Source organism: Abramis brama (assembly GCF_963993115.1).
Source record: "Abramis brama genome assembly, chromosome: 20".
Taxonomy (NCBI): Eukaryota; Metazoa; Chordata; class Actinopteri; order Cypriniformes; family Leuciscidae; genus Abramis; species Abramis brama.
This window is the reverse complement of record NC_139982.1, coordinates 3,539,624-3,553,819: the sequence shown is the minus strand read 5'-3', so window position 1 is coordinate 3,553,819 and position 14,196 is coordinate 3,539,624. Positions and strand designations below refer to the sequence as shown.

At 35.2% G+C, this 14,196-nt stretch overlaps 1 protein-coding gene and 1 long non-coding RNA gene across 2 annotated transcripts in view; one reads left to right on the top strand and one right to left on the bottom strand.

The window, feature by feature from the left end:
• Positions 1–14,196, bottom strand: part of LOC311071437 (zinc finger protein 862-like) — a 127,997-nt gene that overhangs the window by 84,544 nt on the left and 29,257 nt on the right. The gene's annotated exons all lie outside the window — the stretch shown is intronic.
• LOC311071453 overlaps positions 1,067–14,196 on the top strand; it is a 184,819-nt gene continuing 171,689 nt past the window's right edge. The window contains exons 1-2 of the long non-coding RNA XR_014603851.1: positions 1,067–1,097; positions 1,801–1,878. This is a non-coding gene — a long non-coding RNA (uncharacterized lncRNA). The remainder of the gene's footprint in view (positions 1,098–1,800; positions 1,879–14,196) is intronic.

The window sequence follows — 14,196 nt, the reverse complement described above, 5'->3', positions numbered from 1 at the left end:
AATGAACCTGTTCACCTGTGAATGTTCCAAACATTCCCAGTCTTGATCCTGTCCCAGGTTTTTAGGAGTATGTTGCAGGCTTCAAATTCAAAATGAGTTAATAAGTCATTGTATTATGTTTTTATTTTCGTTTTACAGTTGACCCAGCGTCATTGGAATTGGGGTTTGTAAAACCCATTGAATCAGATTTACAGAATCTTCATACTTAGTAAATGATTCTGTGAGACCCTGTGCCCTGTGAACTGAAGCATTATCAGTCTGGAAGACACATCTCCCATCAATATTGAGATTATAGGATAAAGGTAATATGTGTAGGAGGAACTACATTCATTGTTTTCCCCTCATCTTCCAGGCTTTTCCTTCAATTGATCACCTGTTTGTACATCTTGTAGTCTATAACCCTTGGTAGAGTGATTTCTGGAAGAAGTGACCATACAGCATATGGTTTAACAATTTCCATGTATTTCGATGAGTGCCCTGCAAAAGATCACAATCTATATCTTTCCAATTGTAATGTGACATTATATATTTGTTATTGGAATAAAAGTATTTAGACCAGTATTCATTGTAATAACAGCTCTTCACAGATACATTTCCTTAACCTCAACAGATATGTCTGCAAACAATAGAAAGAAGCAGAAGAATTCTGCAGCCTCAGACATGTCTACAAGGAAGAAACTGAGGGGGAAAAATCACCCAAAGGTTATTAAGCTTTCCTAGATTTACATTTCACCATTTCAAATCAGACTTCAAATACAGAGATTCTTTTGCCTTAGCCAGATATACTTAAGTCATAAATATATAATGTGTTATCTGTCAAAATCATTTTTTAATACATTGATGAAGATGTATGAGGTCAAACTCATGTACTTTTTTTGCTCTTTCAGAATGTAACCATGGGATCCTAGAAGGGGAACCTCCCAGTGGAGAGAGTGATCGGCTGCAAAATGCAGAAGGTTAGCTTTACAATAATTAAAAGTCTTAGATGTACTCAGTGGAATTGCAGCACCCCAACTGGAAACCCCTTACCCCCCAACTTTGATGTTCTTACAGGGGATCCAAATGAAGTTGGTGGAATGGGAGCCCTGTTCACTCTGGTATGTACAATTTATCATAGTTTTGATTGGAATAGCCTAATTCTTAGCACTTCAAAACTTAAAGTAATAGCCTTGGCTTGTATTTGTGGGCGGCTGTGGCTCAGTGTGTCGAAGTGTCCTTGGGCAAGACACTGAACCCACACTTTCCCCCCAGTGTGTCATTGGGTGTGTGAATACGTGGGAATCCAATCTCCAAAGCCTGTCTGCAAACAGTGCTGTATGAATGTGTGTGTAAAAGGGTGGTAGTGATGAACATTGTAAAAGTGCTTTGAGTGGTCCAGGAAAGTATAAAAGCGCTATATAAGTGCAAGTCCATTTAACATCCATAATTGCTTCAGCCACTTAACTGAACGGGTTGTATTTGGGATAGCCATCTATATGTGGCTTGCCTTTAATTTATTTTGTGCAAAGCTCTTGCTCAAATCTAAATGAATTATAATTTGGTGCATGTGGGTACCATAAGATTAACTGGATGGATTAATTGTTTAGAATCAAAACTAAATAATGATATGTCGCATGCTGCCTAAAGTTTAAACATACACGCTAAGCAGCGCAAGGGAACGGAGATCTACTATGCAAAGCAACTAACTGAGACTGAGTTTCATTTATCAAATGTGCTATCACATCAGGCCCGTAAGAGGGCGGACAATTTTTGGCACTGAGCTTTTAGTTCAAGTTTTACAGTGTTTGTGTTTTTTATCAGTTATGTGGTGCTTAAGGCAGATACACCTGACTGCCATAATGGAGAGACATACGTTGGACATCACCAATATATTCAAAGGTATTTGATTTCAAATAAATGGCTACACCATATGTAATGCATATTCAAACCTTAACCAAAATATTACCATAGGCAGGTAATTTACTGTTATCAGGTTACTGTAAGTTTATAAACCTACTGAATAAAGGGGTGGCTTGCTGTTCCTCATTGGAACGGATGTCATATCGTAAAAAAAAAATTAAAAAAAAATCACCATAACTCTACAATACAAATCGTAAAAATTTTGCATCGCGATAGATCGTACCACGATATATCTTTACACCCCTACTATCCATTCTAAAACACATATTTGATGTATTCAGATGTAAATTTTCAATATCAACCATTTATTCACAAGCAGATCTTCAGAGCCCCAAGATGGAATTGATTTTTTTTTTTATATATTACTCCATGTGTCAGTTATGGTTACTATCATCATATGGTAATGATTTCATCTTCAAAACAGACGAAGAAATCAACAAATGGTGGTGTTGAGCTGAGAGGGTTGTGGTCTGTTGTTCTTTAGCTTATATCTTTCAATGCAGGTTTATATTGTTTCAACAATTTTCGCCTGACCCCCATTGCACTGTTTTAATTCAGAATCTTAACTATGCATTGTACTTATTAAATAAAATTAAGGTTTTTTTTTATTAAATTAAGTCAAATCAAAACATATCACCAAAGGTCAATGAATCCGTACCAGAAGTGATAGTGCAGTGTAGCAGCGAAAGAAAAACCCTCCACCAAACTGCCAGTAATCAGCCGGATCCTTGGAGAATCTGGAGGGGGAACGAAGAAATGATTCACTGAAAGTCCTTTTTTTTTGCATTCCTTTAAATAATCTTTACATAATAATAATAATCAAACGTTTGCCATTATAACACATTCACACAACATGAACAGAGTAATGTCATTTGAGACTGTTAGTTATATGATTAAAAATGTGAACATACACTTAAAGCATGGCAATCCCATCAGAAAAAATGTGTATCATAGCAAGGGAAGCACAAAAAAAACCAATTGGTACACCAGAATCAAGCCATCATATAATTGTACCTGCAGCCGCATTTATCCTGTATGACACGACTGAGGGTCTTTCCCTTCATGTTTTCCAGTGAATTAAAGAAAGGACTGATGAAGGTGACATGAATCCCCTTTCAGTGCAAAACTTCAGAAGAAAGACCAAAGGACAAAAAGTTACTCAGACTTTCTATCAGTAAATGTCTTAATTAGATGATGAGAATCATACTCAATACTATATATTAATCCCAGTGTAGGTTTTCGAAACAGTGGGTAAAATTGACTAATAAAAAAACTCATCATAGTTGGTGGATTTGTCTCTCTGTTGGGTGTTCTCCACCGATAAAAATCTTATTCCAATGCTTGATCTAAAAAAATGTAAACAAATATCTTTTCATTGGCAGTTATCAGTGTTTGAAGAGGTTATGTAAACATACTTCTAACGTATAAATGACGGTTTCATCACTTTACTCATTCCCACGCTACAATCATGATGATGCAGTCGCAACAATCTTCAGCAACGCTTGTCTTTCGAAGATGAGACCATCAAGGACCTCAGCATCCTTGATCAGAGTAAATGGCCATCAAACCCCAGCATCCGCCATGGTGAAGAACAAGTTAAGCGACTGTGCAAGCGATTTAACTTGTGCACAGACCAAGCACTGGATGGGATGCGGGACCTACTGAGAGAGCCCAACAGTGAGCCCAATGACCTGAAGCCGCTCATTAACTGTATGAAAACATTCCCTGTCAGCACAGCAGAGTGTGAGAGGAACTTTAGCCTTATGAACAATATAAGCACAGACAAAAGGGCTGTCCTACTGGTCTCAAACATATCAAACTTAATGATTAACATCAACGGACCCCCTACTTCAAAGCAGGGGTTAAAGTGAAAAAAAATCCTGAGCCTGAATTTTTTTTGTGTGTGTGTGTGTGGGGGGGGGGGGGGGGGGGGGTGGTTTCATTGACACCATTTCTTTTCAAGCATGTTAATGGCATATTTTTATGAATGAAGACCAGTATCACTGATATAGCTACTTATGTCTCGATGAAAATTTATTTTTCCAAAATTTTAAACATTTATTAGGCTTAAAAAATATAACAACTTTTAATTTAAGTGAACTTGATCACTTAAATCCTCACTTTTTTGTAAACAAAACCTTTGTAAACAATCCTCACTTAAACCCATAATAAATGTCATATTTACCTGTACCTTATGTCTAACCGATGTGAATTATATAGCAATTGAATATGTTTATAAAACAGTCCGTACTGCATAAATTATAAATGAAAAATAGATTAATCCTTAAGCGTTGAGCAGTTAGTAATTTTCTCTGTTCCCATTGTTCTTTGGTTAACTTTACTAACAGAGAGAATTGCTGTCACTTTAATACCCGCCGCTGCTGACAGGATCTCATTCTCTACTTCCATTTAAGATTGTATTTAACTCATTTGACTGTTCTTGTGAAGATACTCGACAAAACTGACATTTTGGCATAAATGTGTGTGTTAGTTCGTTTAAGCGAGAAAGAGAACTCGATGGCGCGCTGTCGACTGCGATACTGGCGCGCGTCTTTCTGTGTGTGTGTGTGTGTGTGTGTTTCAGGAGGACATTCACTGACAGCGCGTTCTCTTTTGTCTTCTCCCGCATTGATAGTTTAAAACATTTGCGTGAAGGAGAGCATGATCATATAACCCAAAGGATGACAGAAAGAACGGGACGCTGCGATAAATAATTTAACATGTTAAGCTGGACAAAAATTAATCGCATGCGTTTACGTTGACAGCACTAACGTTAGGCTACTTGTCATACATTGCTGACAGAAAATGCTGCGGTTTAAAGTGGACTCGTTTTCATGGTAGGCCTACACAGAATGTTTTTTTTTTTTTGTAAGCTACACAGAATATTTAATTAAATATTAAAATTAAATATTTAGCTAAGTCTGAAGTTACCAAGCAGCAGTGTATGTTAACGTATATACTTCAATGTATTTTTGTAATATATTTCAATGTATTTTTTTTTCTGTAGGGGTCCCCAAAAGTGTCAAAAATTTATGTGGCATATATTCCAAATACATTGAAATATATTCTGAAATATAACAAAAATATATGAAATATAAGTATGAAATATATTTATTGGGCCAATTTCAAATATTTGCATATATTCCAAAATATATCCTGAAAATATATTTCAAATATATTTATTTTGTGTAATATTAATACTTCAGTAGGTAAGTAGCGCAATTTCATAAATATGAAATAGCATATATATGTTATTTCATATTTATGAAATTGCGCTACTTACCTACTGAAGTCCCTTGAGCCAAAAATATAAGCACTTATATAGAAACCCTGCATGAGTATATCATTGTGGTTTTCATTAAAATGTGGTAAAATGTATATATTTTTGTTATATATATTGTTATGTTTTAACATTGTTTTGAATATATTGTTGAATTCTTTGAATGATAATGATGATGATATTTTAATGTTAAAATAAACTAATCTAATATGATATATTCAAGATGAGGTAAGCATGGTGTTTCAGTCAGAGATTAGTTTATTTTTACTGGCCCACAGACTATAGGAATTGAGACAACTAAAATAATTATGAATTTTGAGTGAACTATCTCTTAGATCAGCTGATTTGCAACAGATAGTGTAAATGTATAATGGCAACACACTCTGGCCTACACTATCTGTTGCAAATCAGCTGATCTAAGAGATAGTTCACAAAATAAACTACTGGCACAGACTATTTGCGAGCTGAGAGACTAGTTGTCCAGTTTTCATGTGTGGATGGACTAAGGAATAGTCACTCAAAATACATAATTATCTAGTTGTCTCTTTCTGTAATCTGTGGGCCAGTATTAATTGCAAAAACTGCACCTCTTCTGTGGCTAATATCCCATACACAAAATAAATGTATTTGAAATATATTTTCATAATATATGCAAATATTTGAAATTGGCCCAATAAATATATTTTAGTTAAATATATGTAAATATATTTTGAAGTTTAAAAAGTCAACATTTTCACAAACAAACAGCACATTTTCATTTTATTTTTTAGATAGTCCACTTCAGCTGTGGATGTGGGCATGGGACAGCAGTGCTCTACTTCACCCACCCACATTTTTCCTACTGGTCGGGAATCAAACCGGCAACCCTTTGGTTACAAGCCCAAAGCCCTAACCAGTAGGCCACGGCTGAATTTATTGGCCTAGAATGACAATTTTATGTAGGAAATAACACACAGAATGCAGAGGTTTTTTCCCCTATTTTTACAGAATTGAATACAGATATTTAATAGTGTGTGTATGCAGTGTTAGACACTGAGTTCTATCTATTGTTTAAGTGCACTTCACTGTTGGAGTATCACTGTTATACTTGCATCATAAATATGGTGCATATTTTCAATATTTAAATGACTTCAGGAAAGATGTCAATAAAACACAACAATAAATCTAATAATTGCACTTAGTGTTAGGTACGTGCCACCTAATATGGCCTAATAGTCCTAGGAAAGCAACTATCTGTCATTTTACATTGCAGTCATTTAAATGTAAGTACAGTATTTATTATAGCTGTGTGTCATAATACAGTAGTGGAATATGGTAGCCTACTGTTGTGTATAGGGGAAAAGGTAGAGGAATTACTATGATCAAAATACATTTTCGACCCTTCTTTAGCAAGCTAAACATTTTATGACCATATATTTTGTCATATATTTTACATTACATGTTATAAATGTAAATATATTTCACACTTAACATCATATATTTTTGTTATATTTCAGAATATATTTCAAAATGATAAATATAAGTGGATAACGTCAATGTATTTGGAATATATGCCACATATATTTTTCACACTTTAAAATATATTTACATATATTTATTTTGTGTATGCGATTAATTGCATAATGATCCTTTCTCCGTGAAGTCAAGCTGCAAAAGTTAAGTGATAATGTGCAAATACTACTGGCCCATTTTGGGGTGAACTAATATGCCAGACTAGTCTTAATGTCACTGTTTATAACACAGAGCGTTCATCCTTTGCTGAGATGCTTAAATATATTGGGGGCATAAATTAAGAGTATACCCACTTCTCCAGGCACCACTACATCACTGCGAACTGGGTTAATGTATTTTAGCATAAAGACAATCTTATATCATATTTACCTTTAAGGTCTTTAGAAACTTTGAACTAAACATTGATATTGTGTAGTTTGTGATCCTCCATCAGCAGCTGCAGTTTCTCTCAGCTGTATCAGTGCAGTCACTGTGACGTCTGACTGACAGAGGTTTTTGTACGACTCTTTATCACTGTGTGAACACCCAGCTACCACTGATCTTGTGTTCACTCAGACAGTAATAATCTCCTGTATCTTCAGTCTGGACTCCACTGATGGTCAGAGTAAAATCTCGTCCAGTATTTGCTGTTCCACTGCCACTGAATCTAGATGGAGTTCCTGACTGGAGGATTTTTATGCCATAAATCAGGAGTTTAGGAGCTTCTCCAGGTTTCTGCTGATACCAGGCTAAGTAGTCGCTGTATATTCCTACATCTATATGACACTCTATTGTTGCTGTTTGACTCTGTTGGACAGTTTTAACTTCAGGTTGAGTCAGAGTCACTCCTCTGGATTCTGAAGAAGAGAAAATAAAGTCAGTTTGTTAAGCACCTTTTTAAAAAACAACATTTGTATATTAAAATGATCAAAACAACAATGGCATATTATATTTATATTAAAAAGTAACAACCTTGAATAAACAGTGCAATGGTCCAGATGAAGATGTTGATTGTGTTCATTGCTGTAGTTTAGTCTTGTGTGATGATGAAGAGTGTGTTCTGTTCTGCTCTCAGTCATGAAGTGTTAAACTCACAGCACTATAAACACTCTCAGAGCACTGAAGCATGTGCTGACAATGCAAAGTGACTCTCTCTATTTAAATCATTATCCTGAAGACTGTAGATCAGTCACAAACACATTAACAAACAACTTCCTCATGTTGAGAAATGCTAAGCTATTATACACACATTTTTGAAGAGTCTATTGACAGAATCATACATATTATTGATTCAGTCATTATTAATATTTACATTGCACTTATTTAACAACTGATGAGGAAACTATTGATTTGAAGACATTCATATATATTAACCCTCTGCAAAACATTTTGATGGAACATGATAAAAATTATTCCACATCATTTCTTGGCTCATTTGGGAACATTTGATTGATTTATTGATCATGAAGCAGTTCTTCTCTGCTGTGAAACACAGGTGTACGTTACACTTTTTGCACATCACTTTGGGTGATTTTCTTGTCACACATTATTTGTCATTGTGAGGTATTGTCCAAGACATCCTTGAAAAGTACTCCTTATCGCACAACGTTGCCCTGAGGCAACAAAAAGAAAAAAATGAATTTAAGAAAAAAATGAAATTAATGAACATGCAAAATAAAAATAAAAACTTCATAAATCCTGCCAAAAGGCTTCTCTACACCTTCATACACACACATATTTTTTATGTACAGTTCATGTCGTTTTATATCAGACTATTAAAGCAAATAATCTTGCCTTCTTCTCACAGCATGTGCTCCTGTGACCATGTGTCAGAAAAGGACTGTGCTTGATAGCGACTCCCAAACCTTATTGGCCTGTTCTTTGATACTCTTTTAACCTTCTAACTGGTTGCAATCATTTAAAGAAACATGTACTGAACATGATGTACTGAGGGCTTAAGAAAACTTTATGTAGCGCTAAGGATGTAAAACGGGACAAATAACATGGTATAAAGAGTAATGTGTCTAGTGTTATGTACCTGCTTAGACATTTGCACTATCAGACATGTGATTGTTTATGATAATCTGTTAAGGTATCACACAATAAGAGCGTAGAAGTAGTATTCACCACGAGATGAAGCGTGGTGAAAGTGAAGAGATATGTGCTCCTTGTTTGACCCCCGTGTTTGTGTTTTATACAGAGAAATAAATGTGTTGCCCCAGGAAGTGACATCGCATCATTCCTAAAAGTGTAACATTTATATAAAATATTAGGGCTGGGGGAATTAACGCGTTAATTTTTGCGATTAATTTGAAATGTTTAACTAGGGGTGGGAGATATTGACCAAAATGAATATCTCAATATTTTTTTCCAATATCTCGATATCGATATTCAGAAGATATTTTTGCCATCCTTCAAAGAAACTTGTGCAAACTGGCAAAGAAGGTCCAGTTGGTATTTTGACTTGCTGCATTTGACCTATTATTGTAGGCTATAGAAAAAAAACAATAAAGGAGCTAACTAAACAGAATCTGAGGTAGCCCCTACTTTTTCCACTTACAAAAAAATAAATAAAAAAACGTAACTAGGCACCTCTTGGTACAGTGTTGAAACAACAATATTGTTGATGATAAATTCAAAGTAAAAAAAATTCTTTTCAAAACGCTATAAATCCATCCATTTTTCCCCAAAACGCTATAAATCCATAATTTTTCCCAAAAATTTATGGTTTGTCTTTTTAAAAAAGTCTTTTGTCTTTTATTTTTCGTGTTTGCATTTATGAGGAAAAAAACACGTGACACGTGACAGTTCTCCATTATGGAAGCGATGGCTCTGAAAGCGGCAGTAAAAGACTTTCAAACTTTCACAGAGACCTCAAAACAGAAAGCACAAAGCCTTTCTTTAAAACGAATTTCGTTTTGTATTAATTGTATCTTAATTTGAATAATTTTTTCATTAACCAATTTCCTGGATTTCATACATAAATATATATATAGTCTAGCTATCACAACAAAGGTGCTTGAACTGGAGATTATATCATCATGAACCGAACCGTAGCCTACTCGCCTCACAGACCTAAAAAATGTGAAATATATTTACAGAAAGCTGGTTCTAAACAAAACCAACCAAAACAAAATAAAACTATAATAAATGTGCATTTCTCCGGTGCGTTCACTAGCCTACTGCGAAGATCGCGAGTCTATCGTCGACTTCATCTTTGCAGCCGACACAGAAATTAATAAACAATTAAAATATCTTATTGCAATATTTTACATATTCATAATCATTACTTTTGCTGGTTCTTTGAGGCAGCTTTTTAGGTTTATGGCGTTTTGGAAAAGAGCTCTTCACGTACAAACACCGTTTCACCAAGGCACAGCGGCCCTTCAGCACAGAACAAAAAGAGAAAAAGCACGGACTTACTAATTACGAAACTTTGATGTGGTTGAACAGGTGAAACAGTCACAAATTCCTCTGCAGCTCAAACCTTCTCAGTACGAGTTATGAAGGAAGAGAACAGCATTACAGTGTTCAGCGCGTCCTCCTCTGATTGCTGATTCTTAAATCATTTTACAAAACGGTTTTGCGCATGTGCTTCTGCGCGCACTATTTCGAATTTACTTATGAATGTGCGTTTTTGACGACACGGGACCATGGACTGGGCCACTCGGAGGGTGCTTCCGGGAATAGTACTGCCCTACAGTATTAAAAATCGCTACATATAATTGTTTAGAATGTTATAGTGTGCGTTATTTGTTTTCTCTTTAACTTCTTTCAGCTCTTTTCATGTTTGGGGGGTCGGATTGTACAAATTATGAAATATTCGATATCCCAATTTTGCATATCGTCCAGACAACAATTTGGATATTATCGTCTAAACGATATATCGCCCACCTCTATGTTTAACGCGTTAAAAAAAATAACGCATTTGACGCAGCACTTTTTTTTTTTTGCCTCATTTTAATGATTTCCTGTTGCGGCTGCTCCATGTTCGGCGGTCAGGTTTCATTCTCGCGCAGCTTTCATGAGCGGGTCTTTTCCGCTCCGTGTGTGCGCGCCGCGGTCTCCGTTCCGTGTATGTGTGTGTGTGTCGGCGGCTCTGTCGTTAACGGCCCAAACGCTCCAATCATGTACAAAGCACTGGAAAAGTAAAGTCCACTCAAATAACGTGAAATTTCTCTGTAGACTTTTTTGCTGAGCTGGTATAGTCATGCTGGGCAACAATGGTAAAAGCTCTGATCACATGCTCTGGTAATAATAGCTTGTAGGACTATATTTTATTTTGATAATTAGTAGAAAAAATAATAATAATTGTGGTGTATTGGGTGGTGTAATCTGTTAAATTGATTATTGAAAAATAATAATATATATTGATATAGGTGTTTAATATTACTTTAATATAGGTTTATTTTCTGTTCCTTTTTTTCCTGTGTTGTTTAATTTAATTAGGTGATTCTAAGTTTAAATATTGATGATTACAAGCTTGGTGGAAATGCAATTAATTGCAATTAATTACAGCAAATTGTGCAATTAATTAGTTAATTTTTTTAATCGATTCCCAGCCCTATAAAATATATATTGTATGAAACATGTTGAACTCTAAAACTGGTAGAAATCCAAAGCCATAAATCTAAACAAGTTGTTTTCCAAATTTGAGGTTGATATCACAAAAATCTGCTTTCAGTGAGAGTTAGTTTGGGTGCAGTCCTGGATTTGTGATTTACAGTAGAGTTTTTCTCTCTCAAATATTACAAGCACACACACACACATTTTATTACACGCATACAAACCTCACTCTGACATCCATACCAACACACCCACACAATTATTGCTGCATAATTTATCCAATTGGCTCAATAATAACAGGAATAAAGTGATGTAACCGGCAGAGTAGTCAATGTCTGGGTGAAGTTTGTCCCTCTGCAGCTACGGTAGCCCCCTGACATCACGGTGCCCAGCTGGCCGCTGAGTGCCTAACAATTCATTGGCAGCTAGTCCAGTTTCTATAAAACAGTTTTTACTGTCGGGCTAAGAGAGATTCCCTGGTGTCCAGATAAGTCTACAGTCTTGTTACTTTTTGAATACGTGGTTCCCCTGTGCAAGCAAGGTGTCAGATTGATTGCCAGACGCTTCCGGGTACGCGTGCTGTGTACTACCGAAGGTCTTGGGCAAGGCACTCGCCGGGAAGCTGTACCGCAATTAAGACGCAACATCTAAAAGGATTGTGAAGACTGGCGCAAGGGCTGTTTTTCCACTGTTTTCTCTCCCTTTAGGCCAATCCTTTTCGTTTGCACCTACTGTGCCTCTATCATGATGGTGTGGCTCTTTTAATTATAATATTGACTAATAAAGTACTGTTATTTTTCTACTGAAAGCACGTCTCTGTCTAGTTCATCTTTGGTGTATTTCTATGAACCTGCTTACCTTAGATTAGGTATTTAGCAGTTGATGTGCAAAGTATATCTTGGTGTGAGAGGCACCAGGTGGCGTAGTCAAGAACCTTTAAGCCTAGATCTGGTCAAAGTTTCATATGGTCACAGGTGAGTATTTGCTTTATAGGCCAAAACTTAAAAAAATGGCACCATCTGGTAAAAAAGTCTTTGGTTTGAAGCCTCGCCAACAGAATGAAAGCCTGTTAACAAACTTTGCATAATTTTATAGTTAAATGGCCCTGGGATTACATTTTTTGCAATCCGGACATTTGTGTCCAAGTCGTTCAGTGTTATTGTCCATATGACTTAATTTTAAAAACTATATTTATTCTAATAAATTAATTTATTTTTCTTTCTTTCTTTATATATATATATATATATATATATATATATATATATATATATATATTAGTTTTTAATAAGTAAAAAGTGTGAATATTTTTGTAACTTAATATTTTCTATAATAAAATTAATTTCATTGGACTTCACCATAAATTGATTTTACAAAGCTTATTTTAAAAGTTTATATCAGACGTGTCAGACGTGTTAATCTTGAGTGTCCATCCAAGCTTTCCAAAACATTTGAGGTGTTTCAAAGACTTTTCTGGGACTTGACACACTGCGCCCAAAACCAAGCCCAAGTTCATGACTCTGAAACACAAGCTCCTGGCCAAGGCACTCAGACATGACTGTCACTCTGCACTTGTGAACAGCTCATTTTGAATATGGCTTGTGAATTGTTACAAAAGTGCCTGTTGACATCATTTAAAAAAGTTGTAAGATTATGTATGTACACGGTGAAAAACTGTACTGAAGGTGTTCCACTAACCTGTACTTTATTAGCTGAGGGCATGCTTTCTTTAATGCATGAATACAGTTGTTATTGATTGTTTATACTGTCCAGCTCATTGCTACTGTTTGGATATGGCAATGATTTAATAAATGTTGGAAATTGACATAATAGCAACTAATTATTTGAAGCCGTTTACACTTCCAAAACAAAGAAAGGGCAAATTGGTCAAAATGAATAAATCAGAGGACGTTAACTATTTGTTCATTTTAATGTTACCTATTTTAAGTTACTATTACTATTAACTAATGTTACTAATTTTAATTAAGTCTAATGTACATAATATGCTGATATTTTTGACATTGATTGTACTTAATTTATTGGCTTTTTCTGAAAATGCTACTTAATCTTTTCGCATACATTGAAATGCATATTATTAAGTTGTCCTTACTCAAAATATCAGTTAGTTCACTAAACTTGCAAAAAGTAGTTGGAAAATGTCGTCTTAATTTTATTGAGTTAGATCCAAGAAACAGTTTTAACACTAGTGCAAAATAGATATTTTTAAAGGAAATGGGGGTGAAATTGTAAAATTCCAATACAAATACACACCTGTGCCAACATGTATGCAGTTGGCATTAACACAGACAAAATTATCACACACACACACACACACACACACACACACACACACACAAAAAACTGTTAAAAAACAAAAATGTCCATAAGATGCACAAGGGTTAAACATCGTTTTCTTGACAGCATTGCTTTAACTGTGTTCAAACATCTGAAAAAAAAGTGCAGATTCACTCGTAACCAAATGCAACAGAGACGTTTCCTAAATGTGTGTTTAATATTTGACGGGGGACATTTGACGTACAGTATGGCAGATGAAACTCTTAAAAATACATCTTCCAGATGAAAACACATCAGACAGCCGTGTGTGTGTTGAATGTGTGCTATAATGTCATCCATTTGGCCTAAGCTTTTGTCATCGCTTTACATTACACACATAAATGCTTATTTTACTAATTTACATAAAGATTTACAAACTGAAGATAATTTTTAGATTTTATTTGTCTATGATGTAGAAGCCTTTTGATCACATAAATGACAGATCTAACATTAAATCTTGTTTGGATGTTACAGGGACCGATGAACACACGCAGCCTTAGATGCAGCAATCAAAGGTAAGTAAGTATACTATAGAAAGTAATTATAAAAATAAATAAAAAACATATATTTGTTGTCATAATGATGTCATTTTAACCACTGATCACTTGTTGCAGAGCTTTTGTGGTGGA